Source organism: Pyxicephalus adspersus, chromosome 6 (assembly GCF_032062135.1).
Source record: "Pyxicephalus adspersus chromosome 6, UCB_Pads_2.0, whole genome shotgun sequence".
Taxonomy (NCBI): Eukaryota; Metazoa; Chordata; class Amphibia; order Anura; family Pyxicephalidae; genus Pyxicephalus; species Pyxicephalus adspersus.
The window spans coordinates 105919902-105930566 of record NC_092863.1 but is presented as its reverse complement, the minus strand read 5'-3'; the positions used below and the strand labels follow the sequence as shown (position 1 = coordinate 105930566).

The following is a 10665-nucleotide window of genomic DNA, read 5'->3' as shown; positions in this document are numbered from 1 at the left end:
TTCTAACCCTAACCCTACTATAACCCTAATCCTAATTCTAACCCTAACCCTACTATAACCCTAATCTCAATTCTAACCCTAACCCTACTATAACCCTAATCTTATTTCCAATTCTAACCCTACTATAACTCTAATATTTTTTTTAACTCTAACCCTACTATAACCCTAATCTTATTTCTAACCCTACTATAACCCTAATAATATTTTCAACTCTAACCCTACTCAAACCCTAATATTATTTCCAGTTCTACCCTAAAGCTTGGTACACAGGTGCAATAATTGTTGTTAGAAAACGAACGACTAACGATTATGCATGATAATTTTGAATGACCGTATTGTGGACAATTCTGTACATGATGTAATGATACGATCGTTCAAATATAATCCACCAATGATGTACACACACTAGATAGGATCGTTTGAACGATGCAGGAAGTGTACAGGAGAAAGTGTACTGTAGAACCATCCATGATCACTGAATGACCGTACACACAACAGATAGCGAAAGATCGTCATCCAATCAGATCTGCCAGGACGGTCGTTCATTTCCAGCGACAATCCTGGTTCATTGGCGTCGTTGTGCACTTTTTTTGTTAACGATTATCGGACGAACGGTCGTTAGTCGTTCGTTTACAACAATAATTTTTGCATGTGTGTACACAGCTTAACTCTACTCTAACCCTAATAGTATTTCTAACCCTAACCCTACTATAGCCCTAGTTATATTTCTAATCCTAACCCTAATAATCATGCTAACCCGAATTATACCCCACCTATTGCACCAACCCTATAAATAATGAAAACCCTACCCCAGCCCTCACCCTCCTGATATCCCTGTTACTAATCCTAACACTTACCCTCGCTCTAACCCTAAAAAAAATGCCAACCCTAATCCCAGCATCAACCATAATTACCTCCGACCCTAAGCCACAGGTTTCTATTCTCAGAGCAGTGACACACAGTGCTGGAATCTCTCAGGATTAAAGGGAAACAATTTTTCCAAATTAATTTTGATGAGCATTGTTGTATTCGGAAATTACAGAACAATTTCCGCACAAAATTGCTGTTTTCATGGCAATCATCTGTCAAAATCGCCAGCTCATCCTTTGTAGGAGTATCGATTGATAGGAAACCTGTAAATCTAATGAGGAATGGGTGTGTTGGGCTGGGTGCACATGGGCAGATATTTTAGTTCTGATAGGCATCTGATCCAATAAAGCGATTAGAACGCAAGTGAATTGAAAGATAAATGTTCTTCCCAGTGGTGGTTGTAGAGAACAATGAGCCATAGTGTAGGACCGACTTGTTGGCTGGGGGGGGACCAGGGCCATTGTGCAGCGTACTCTTTGCACCTCTCTATGTCGGTCCCTGGTACTTCCCATGTATCATAACTAATTAATTTTTTATTCCTTGATTGGTTGTAAAGTCTATAGTTTATTTCATGTGTACAAATGACCCTGTACATCTGTCCAATCACTTTTGCACTTTCAGAACACGATTGGATCAGTAGGGCAGATCGTTGCACATGTGTGCCGTGTTTTTGGAAATTGATTGGCTGGTCGAATGAAAAGCCTAAAACTGTAAAACGTAAGAATGAATAAATGAAAATGAATGTAAGACGTAAAAAATATGACTTTGCATTGCAATGTTTTCCTGACATTGCCACACGCTGGAAGTCACGTGACTATTCCAGAGGCGATTTGTGCTGTCAGCGTCCGATGCATTACGACTGACACGAGCGGTAAGCCTGACGGGGCGCTGGGCTTTTAATGGAGGCGTTCGGTGTCTTTGTGGCTCAGGAAGAGCTTGGAATAGGTGGCGGTACTGACTCATCTGTCCCAGGCAATGAAAGGAAATGCAGGAGACAGACCGCAGGAAGTCAATAGTGACCACATGCTGACATGGGGTATTAATATCGGCAATCTATCTCACACCATTAGCCGAGGATTGCGCGTTCCAGGCTCCATTATGTCAGCTGTAATGAAGGCTGCGCGGTTACAATTAATGTCTAGGCTGAGGATCTGTCCAGGGTTACCCTGCTACTGCAAAACGCTGATCACAGTATTACAAATCTAATTATTAGGGGGGGGGGGTGACCTAAATTGGCCACACATGCTCAGATTTATGATGTGAAGACCTACAAAACAAGTCCTTCAATAATAGTTTCTGTACAGCTGCTGTGCCCATTATGAGGGGTCCATGAGCTGAATTCCTGAGTCTGTAGGCCTCCTATGCCCATTATGAGGGGTAACCACAACCTGTTTGCTCAGTTCCCATGCCCTTCCCTGAGCTGAGTTCCCTGGGTCGGTACACCTGTGGTGCCCAACATGAGGTGCCCCCACCATTCCAGTGCTCCCGAGATTCCAGGTCTGTAGACCTCCTATGCACATTAAGAGGGGTCTCCACAATCTCTGAGCTGAGTTCCCCAGCCTGTAAGACCTGCAGTGCCCACTATGAGCGGGTCCCCGCCATCATTTAGCTGAGTTCCCAGGTCTGTAGACCTCCTATGCCCACTATGAGGGGTCCCTACAATACTTGAACTAAGTTCCTGGTTCTGTAGACCCGAAGGCCAAATATGAGGGGTCCCCACCATCCCTGAGCTGAGTTCCTGGGTCTGTAAACCTTCTATGTCCATCATAAGGTGTCCTCACCATCTTTGAGCTGATTACCGGTCTGTAGACTTCCTATGCTTATTATGAGAGGTCCCCATCCTCGCTGAGCTAAGTTCTTGATCTGTAGACCTTGAAGGCCCAATAGGAGGACTCCCCACCATGTTTGAGCTGAGTTTCCAGGTCTGTACACCTCCTAAGCACATTATAAGGGGCTCCCACTATCCCTGTGCTGAGTTCCTGGGCCTGTACACCTGAAGTACCTAATATCAGGGGTCCCCACAATCCTTAACCTGAGTTCCTGGGTCTGTAGACCTTGAAGGCCCACTAGGAGGGGTCCCCACCATCTTTGAGCTCAGTTCCCTGGTCTGCAGACCTCCTATGTCGATTATGAGGTGTGCCACCATCGATGAGCTCAGTTCCAAGGTCTGGAGAACTCCTATGTCCATTATGAGGTGTCCCACCATCCCTGAGCTTAGTTCCTGGGTCTGTTGTCCTCCTAGGTCAGTTATGAGGGGTCCCCATCATCCCTGAGCTGAGTTCCTGGGTCTGTAGACCTTCTATGTCCATCATGAGGTGTCCCCACCATCTTTGAACTGATTACCGGTCTGTAGACTTCCTATGCTTATTATGAGAGATCCCCATCCTCCCTGAGCTAAGTTCCTGATCTCTAGACCTCGAAGGCCCACTAGGAGGGGTCCCCACCATGTTTGAGCGGAGTTCCTGGGTCTGTAGGCCTCCTATGTCCAGTATGAGATGTCCCCATCATCCCTAAGCCAAGTTCCTGGGTCTGTAGACCTTCTATGTCCATTATGAGGTGTCCCCACCATGTTTGAGCTGAGTTCCTGGGTCTAGGAGCCTCCATTATAAGGTGTCGCCACCATCTCTGCATTGGGTTCCTTGGTCTCCATACCAGCTGTACATATAAGTAAAATATCTCTTTAAAGGGAATTTGTAATAACAGACCCCCTGGGGACACGCAGCAAACATCTGCTGTTATAAAGGGCTGCATACTATACAGAGGTGAAGATGACTGCACTCCTCCAGCACTGTGAAGTGATCGGGAATCTCTCTCTTTATGTAGAGGTGGAGCTCCATGGCAGATTGAGACAAATAATGAGTTCTAGATGGTGTAAAGGATCAAAAGGTGGATGCCTGGGGCCAAACAGGGCCCTTACTACATGATACATGGTGACACATCGACCCCGCCCCCGTAGTCATATATATGAGCAGCAGGGTGCAGGATATATGGGGGGGGGGGGGGGGATCGTTCTAAGCATCTGTTTTTGACATTCTTCCACCTCTGATCCCCTCTCCCTGCCTCCCAGGCTATTTTCAATGGCTTCCTATAAAATTAGGAATGCGGCCAGTAACCCAAGGCTTTCTGCAAGGGCCCCTGTACCCCCACCCCCCACAGCCTGGCATAAGTGGGGTTAAATCCCAACATCATAACCAAACAGGTGTGCAGACCCCAGCTCTGTCATTTATTTCTCCCCGTCCTTTATTAACCTCTGACCTGGAGGAGAATAGCGCCCCGAAGAGGCAGCCAGGGGCCATAGGTCACCTTTTAAGTGGCGAGGAGGGGAGGAGCTGCGCCTTTATTTCGTACACCCACTTGAAAGAGGGCGACTTCAAACCCATCAAAAAACGTCAATTAGGACCCTTCATCAAAGCTTGGAAAAAGATACGACTGCAGCACAACGAGTGCCAACATGTGTCGAAAGAGCGCTAGCAGGGGGCAACAACTACAGATGAAGACAAGAGATGAGTGGAGGGATTTAGGAAAAATGTTAGGAATTAGGGAATTCTTTGGGCAAAATTTTGGGTTCATTTTTTCTATTTTCCTGATTTTTGTGTATTTGATGGTTGTGTATAATAAATATATATTATGATATAATAAATGCCACATTTATTATATTGCGGGGGATCAGGGCAGCCATCAGAAATTTCTTGGCTCCTTACTTCTTGGGTCCCCCTCCCAAATTTAAAACAATTCCATGATTGTGATTGGGGCCTGGTATAGAAATATTGTTTGTCCCCTCAAATGGCGGCTCAGAGGATAGCGGGGGTCCATTTTTGGCACAAGTCTAGGACACACGAAGGGGCTTCTGTAACTTTTCAAAGCCAATTCCACCCTCAAACCCCACCCCCCCCATCACCTTGTTCCAAAATCTCATGATTTGCAGTGAGGGAAATGAGAATTCTGCTCATCCCTAACGAATGAACATGAACACCAGGATGAGAGATGGTTGGGGTTTGTTTGCAGGTCTCACCAACACCTCCCAAGGACCAGATGACTTTATGTTACACAAAACCTTGGAATTGAAGGAGGGTGTACTTTCTTTTTCTCGTGTAACAGTCTGAGACAGATGTAACCCAGTCATGTCTGTCCTGAGATTCTCCCATCATGGTATCTGTGGATGTTAATCATTTATTGTTCTTCTATCTGTACTTTCTGCAGGTGTCCTGGATAAAGCCCGGGATTGCATGGAAAGTAATTTGCTGCTCCGGATTCTCCTATTGGTCTCTTTGCTGCCAGCGGGCAGGACTGAGCGCTTTCCTTCTGGATCAACCGATCCCAAATTATGAAGGAGCTCCATTGTATCCCATTAATGAATTACCCCTAACATCGTTCATTATTATGTCGCCATATCATGCACAGTATTACATTTATAACAGCCCGCATGCAGTGAGTGCATTTACATGCAACAATACATGCATGAGTGTGAAGGTTCATTAAAGGGGAACCCCAGGTGAACAACTGACTTATCCATATCAGTTGCTTTACCAGGCAGGGGATTCATGGCCAGTCCAGGGTTCCAAGCAAGGTCACTATGCTGCCTTGAGGAAGGAACTCTGAAAATGTTGGCTATTCAACATGAAAAAAGCTGTACTAAGAGGTGCTGGTGACTTTGTCTACTGTTTTCATGAGTCTGGGGTGCCAGGGGCCGCTTCTACATAGCACAGTGAGGTGGTGTGTGATTGTCCGATAAAGGAGAACAGAATTTTGATGCCTCTAATTTCCTCGCCTACCATCATGTTCAAATTCCTGTTTGTGAGCTCTGATTGGCTGAGTGCTGCCCCCCCCCCCCAGTCTGAGTAACTGGCCAACATTAGTTTAATTCAAGTATAGGTCACAGCAATATAAAACAAAAGAATATACATTGCATGTATATTTCCTGTGTTTTATCCCTTTACAGGCCCTGCCAATGCAGAAAAACCCAGTGAGGTCCTAACTTCCTGTAGTGAGGTGACAACGTTGCTTGTGATGCACTGAAATCCTAAGCAGTGTTGTCAGCCCTGTGTGGTTCTCCTGCAGAGCTCCCCTTTATGTATTGCAGATAGAATGTGTTCTGCAGGGCAGCGTTGACAACATTGCTTGAGATTTCAGTGCAGCAGAGACAACATTGTCAGCTCAGTACAGGAATTTTGGAACTCCCTGGATTTATGGCAGATTTTTAGGTTTTTAAAGTGACAACGCATAGGAAATATGCAGGGACACCAGACGGAGCCATTGTATTGTATAATATCCAGCAGCAGGCAGTCAGGGGGTGAAAGAGTTAACCCACGCAGGTGACTCTGGAGAGGAGCCAAGCAATAATATGTGAGTGACTTGTATTAAATCAATCCTGCGGGGACACAGACAGAGAAGGACAAAGTCAATGAAATGACGGCACATATCTGCAGCAATTACTATTTCCTATTTTATAGAGTACACAATGTACACAGGAGGGCAAAGTCCAGGCAGCCCAGATGTCACCAACGCTTCATATCAAGGACTCTGCACACCACTCATCTGGGCTCTGTGACAACATGGGGGGCAACCTCAGGCCTCCAAAAAAGTTTGTTAAAGGGTCTGAGAACCCAAAAGTTACATTTTCACCATCCTAAAATATATTGTACCTGGCATTTATAGAAAGTCCTTATTGCTGCCTGTGACCCCAACAGGGAGATTTACCCTTACTTCCTGTCCAGGTGACAAGGAGGCGGGGGGGTAATGGCAATGGATACCTAAGCATGGCATTAAAATGATGCAGAACTGGCACAGTCAGCGGGGCCCGTCCTCTATTACCTGCAGGCACTGATATAGTTAATGCACACATTGATGGTGATCTGGCAGTCACATGACCTGGGATGTAGGCAGAGCCCTATAAACATTTCATGAAGCTATTTCTGCAGTTAATAAGTTAATATTTACATTATCCCGGCCATCAGCGCATCATACGATCGCACACCTCCGAATAAAGGTTGGCTGGTGAAGGGCAGCGACTGGTGGGGGATGGGTGCCACAAGGGGGGAGGCCCAATTGCAAGCTCTTGTGACTCATTTTCACCAATGACCTCCTGATCACCCAGAGAAATATTCGGGGTGTCATTTCTTGCTGCCCCAATACAAGCAAAGCCTGGGATAATGAATTCTAGCCAATGGCGTAGCCTGATGAGATCATGTGACCTAATACAATGTAGCAAAATTGAAAATTGTAACTCTCACAGTGATATAAATGACCTCCAATGACCTCCAATTTGTATCCAATCATTCTTAAATGTTACCTCTTAGATTGTAAGCTCTTCAGGGCAGGGTCCTCTCCTCCTCCTGTGTCACAGTCTGTATCAGTTATTTGTAACCCTATTTAATGTACAGCGCTGCGTAATATGTTGGTGCTATATAAACCCTAGTTAATAATAATAATGTATTCTCAATAGCACCCCGTCTGTCTTTATAGTGAATGATGGTTAGTAATCGCTTTGGGCGTTAGTTTTACAAATGATCGCTGTAATATGGAGAGGGGAGGACGCCAACGAAAAACACACTGCGTTCATTACTAAAACAATAGCTGTCATTCATGTCGGCGTTTAGCGTTCTAGGACAGCCAATCACGATCTAGGGAGAGCTGTACTGTCCTGTCATTGGAAACAATTGGCTGATCAGAGATGACCTCATCAGTTTCTTACTGCTCCTTCACTGGCCAATCACAGGCGGTTCTTGACCATACTGTGTTGTTTTACTTGCAGCAGATAGAAGTGCGGTCAGGGATCTGTCTGGATTAGCGCTTGTTGGAATTATTTGGCTTGTTATTTTTCTATTTTAATGAAATATTTAGTTTCTGAGAGCGAGTATGTTTTGGATCTCCCAAGCATGCATGATTTTGGTGCTGAGGGGCAGAAGGGCAGAACGGGGTCTCTTCTTCCACAGATTGGAGGTTCTGACCCTAAGATTTTGGGGACCAGTTTACAGCCGGGCTATTCCCCTAATATTCTGACCAATCACAGGATGTGAGCCCCCACACATTGTATAAAGCAGTGAGCGGAGTCTGTGTGCCCCGCCTGGACTCTGATCCCCCTCCCCCAGCGCACACAGAATAACCCTGACTGTGCGTTTAATATTTAACATCATTTTATAGGGCCCCTCGCTTAATAAACGCTGATAATGCCATTCCGCTTCATTCCTGCAGATCATTAAACGTGGAGAAGCCGCAGGAAGCAGCTTTAATAGCCACCGAGGGCCAGGAACGCATTAACCCTCTGAGCCCCAGATGTATGGACCAATAGGATTGCAGCATTCCTTATATCATGCCATCCACCCCTATTTATATACTGGTGTCACCTTGACAGGAAGTGATGTGAAATCCAAAAGAGTTGTCACTACAACAGGAAAGAAAATTGGGGGTGCCTGAGCTGATCTCCTAATCTGCAAATATGGATTTTCTGGCTGTTATGCTGATCCAGTGACTTTGTTACAGCAACATTCTGTCTTCACTTAGTCCATGCTTGTCCTGGATCATGTCAGCCAGAAAAGGAGCATTGGAAGAAAAAGATCATAAATGGCAGCCTTCTGGTGATCCTGCCATGACAGTCCTCTTTCAGGGACTTCCTGTAATAGGGTGACAACGCTCTGTTCTTGTCTCCCAGCTGTGCTCTTGTGTTGTCACCCTCACACAGGCCTCTGTGGGACCAGAAGTGGCCATTCCAAAGCATATGACCAGCAGGAAACCCTTCCTGGACCCCTCCCAGGGTAAATGAAAGTTCTAGAGCCTGCGCCATATCTCATATTTACAGAGCATGTGCCCCAGAGCTGCTTGAAGCTGGCTGGGGCAGCACAAATGCAGTTAAAGCTGCCATTCCCCAGGGAGGGGCCCAGCTGGCGGAGGAGCATGGCGCTGACAGTTACACACCTGGGCAGTCAGCTGATGGTTTTTGGCACCGGGTCCTGGAAATGGTCTGTTTGGAGAGCTGGGCGGATTCCCCTCTGGCACCGCACCAGGACACTTTCCAGGGAATTCCTGCCATCTGCCAGCTACGGCACTGCGCCAACTCCGGGGTGATTCCACAACAGCAGCTGAATGATTAAAGGAGCCACGTTCACATGTGAATGTGCTGTGTGTGATTTATTAAAAAACATTGGTGCCGTTTCCTTCACATTGCGGGGTTGAGAGGAACGTTTCATGTAATTGCTACGGCTTATGTCAGTGATATAAAACACAATAATAATAGGAGATACAATGTTACAATAATTCTACACACAGAAAAATTCCTGGAATCTTCAGAAATATATATTTCCTTCTTGTCTGTAACCAACCGGGCGATGGGTGAATATCCCAATGATCTTATTAGACTTGTGCGTATAACTCTGACATATACCGCAGTGCTGTACAGAGATCACTGAGACTGAGCCAGTCCCATCAGTCTCTGTACAGAGGAGCTGACACTCTAATGTCCCCCCACAGTCACACGATTATTTTACATTGATTTAGCTCTGACATATACCGTAGCACTGTACAGAAAGCCAGTTCTATCAGTGCCATCATTTCAGTGCAGAGCACACTCTGTGGATGACCTCCATGCAGTCTTTGCAGTGTAGGTGACACGTTTTTACAAGTTACAGTAAGTCGTGTGGTGGTGAGGAGATGCAATCCATCCTGTCTGCATTAACAATGGCTGCTGTGTACATTATGCCGCTATACATAGAACAGATCTGCTATCAATCACCTTTATAAGCGTTTCCCGTTATGGAATCTTATCAGTGGCTCTCCCTGGCCTATAGGAGACAGTGGTGATAAAACCTGGAGATCAGGAGCCGGGCTGGAGGTGAATCAGGGCCAATGAGATGCAAGATTCTATATCCAGCTATCAGATCATCTTTTCGTGAAAATGGAAAAGTTGCCTCTTTATATGGGCATGGAAGGGGTGTTCTGCCCATTGCTGGGTTCCTGTACCCCTGCTGTGCCCATTATGAAGTGCTTTCACCATCCCTGTGCCGAGTTCCTGGGTTTTGTTCACCTGCTTTGCCCATGATAAGCGGTCCTGACTATTCCTGTGCTGGGTTCCTGGGTCTGAACATCAGTTGTGCCCATTATGAGGAACCCCCACTATCAATGTGGCAAGTGCGAGGGGCTCCCACCACCCTGAGCTGGGTTCCTAGGTCTGTACCCCTGCTGTACCCATTATGAGGGGCTCCCTTGTTATTTCCATTAGAATCTGGGGATTGACAACCAATAACTGACCCTTAGAGGGTATCTCCCCAGATCCATCTGTATGGTGCCCGTCTTGGATTTATTGGATTTAATGTACAAATGACTTCCTAATACTGAGCCTGCATCCTGGGAACACAAATATATGATATATAAAATAGCCAGCACTAATAATCCGTTCTATTGACTGGAGCGATATTACCCCCTCCCCCATACTGAGTGGATTACATGAGCTTTAATCATGTTAGGTGATTGGGTTGTGACTATAAATCCCCCCCCCCACAGGGACATTGGGGCAGAGAGACTCCTGTATTGTGGCCAGTTAATCCACAGGAGGGCTAACAGGAGGTGTAGTAATGTACACAGCACATCTGTTCCAATGAGATGATCAATATGCCAATTATTGATAGGCAGAAACCGCTATGTATAATGTGGCTGGTTCAGTGTTCTCTGTACAACACCATGATATATGTCAGAGATTTATACCTTTATAATAATAGCGTGTGACTGTGGGGGGACATTAGAGTGTCAGCTCCTCTGTACAGAGACTGATGGGACTGGCTCAGTGTTCTCTGTACAGCACTGCGG

General features: G+C 45.9%; 1 protein-coding gene across 1 annotated transcript in view; it reads right to left on the bottom strand.

Annotated features, from left to right (window-relative positions):
- The window catches only part of ARID3C (AT-rich interaction domain 3C), an 80957-nt gene that overhangs the window by 27430 nt on the left and 42862 nt on the right, over positions 1 to 10665 (bottom strand). The gene's annotated exons all lie outside the window — the stretch shown is intronic.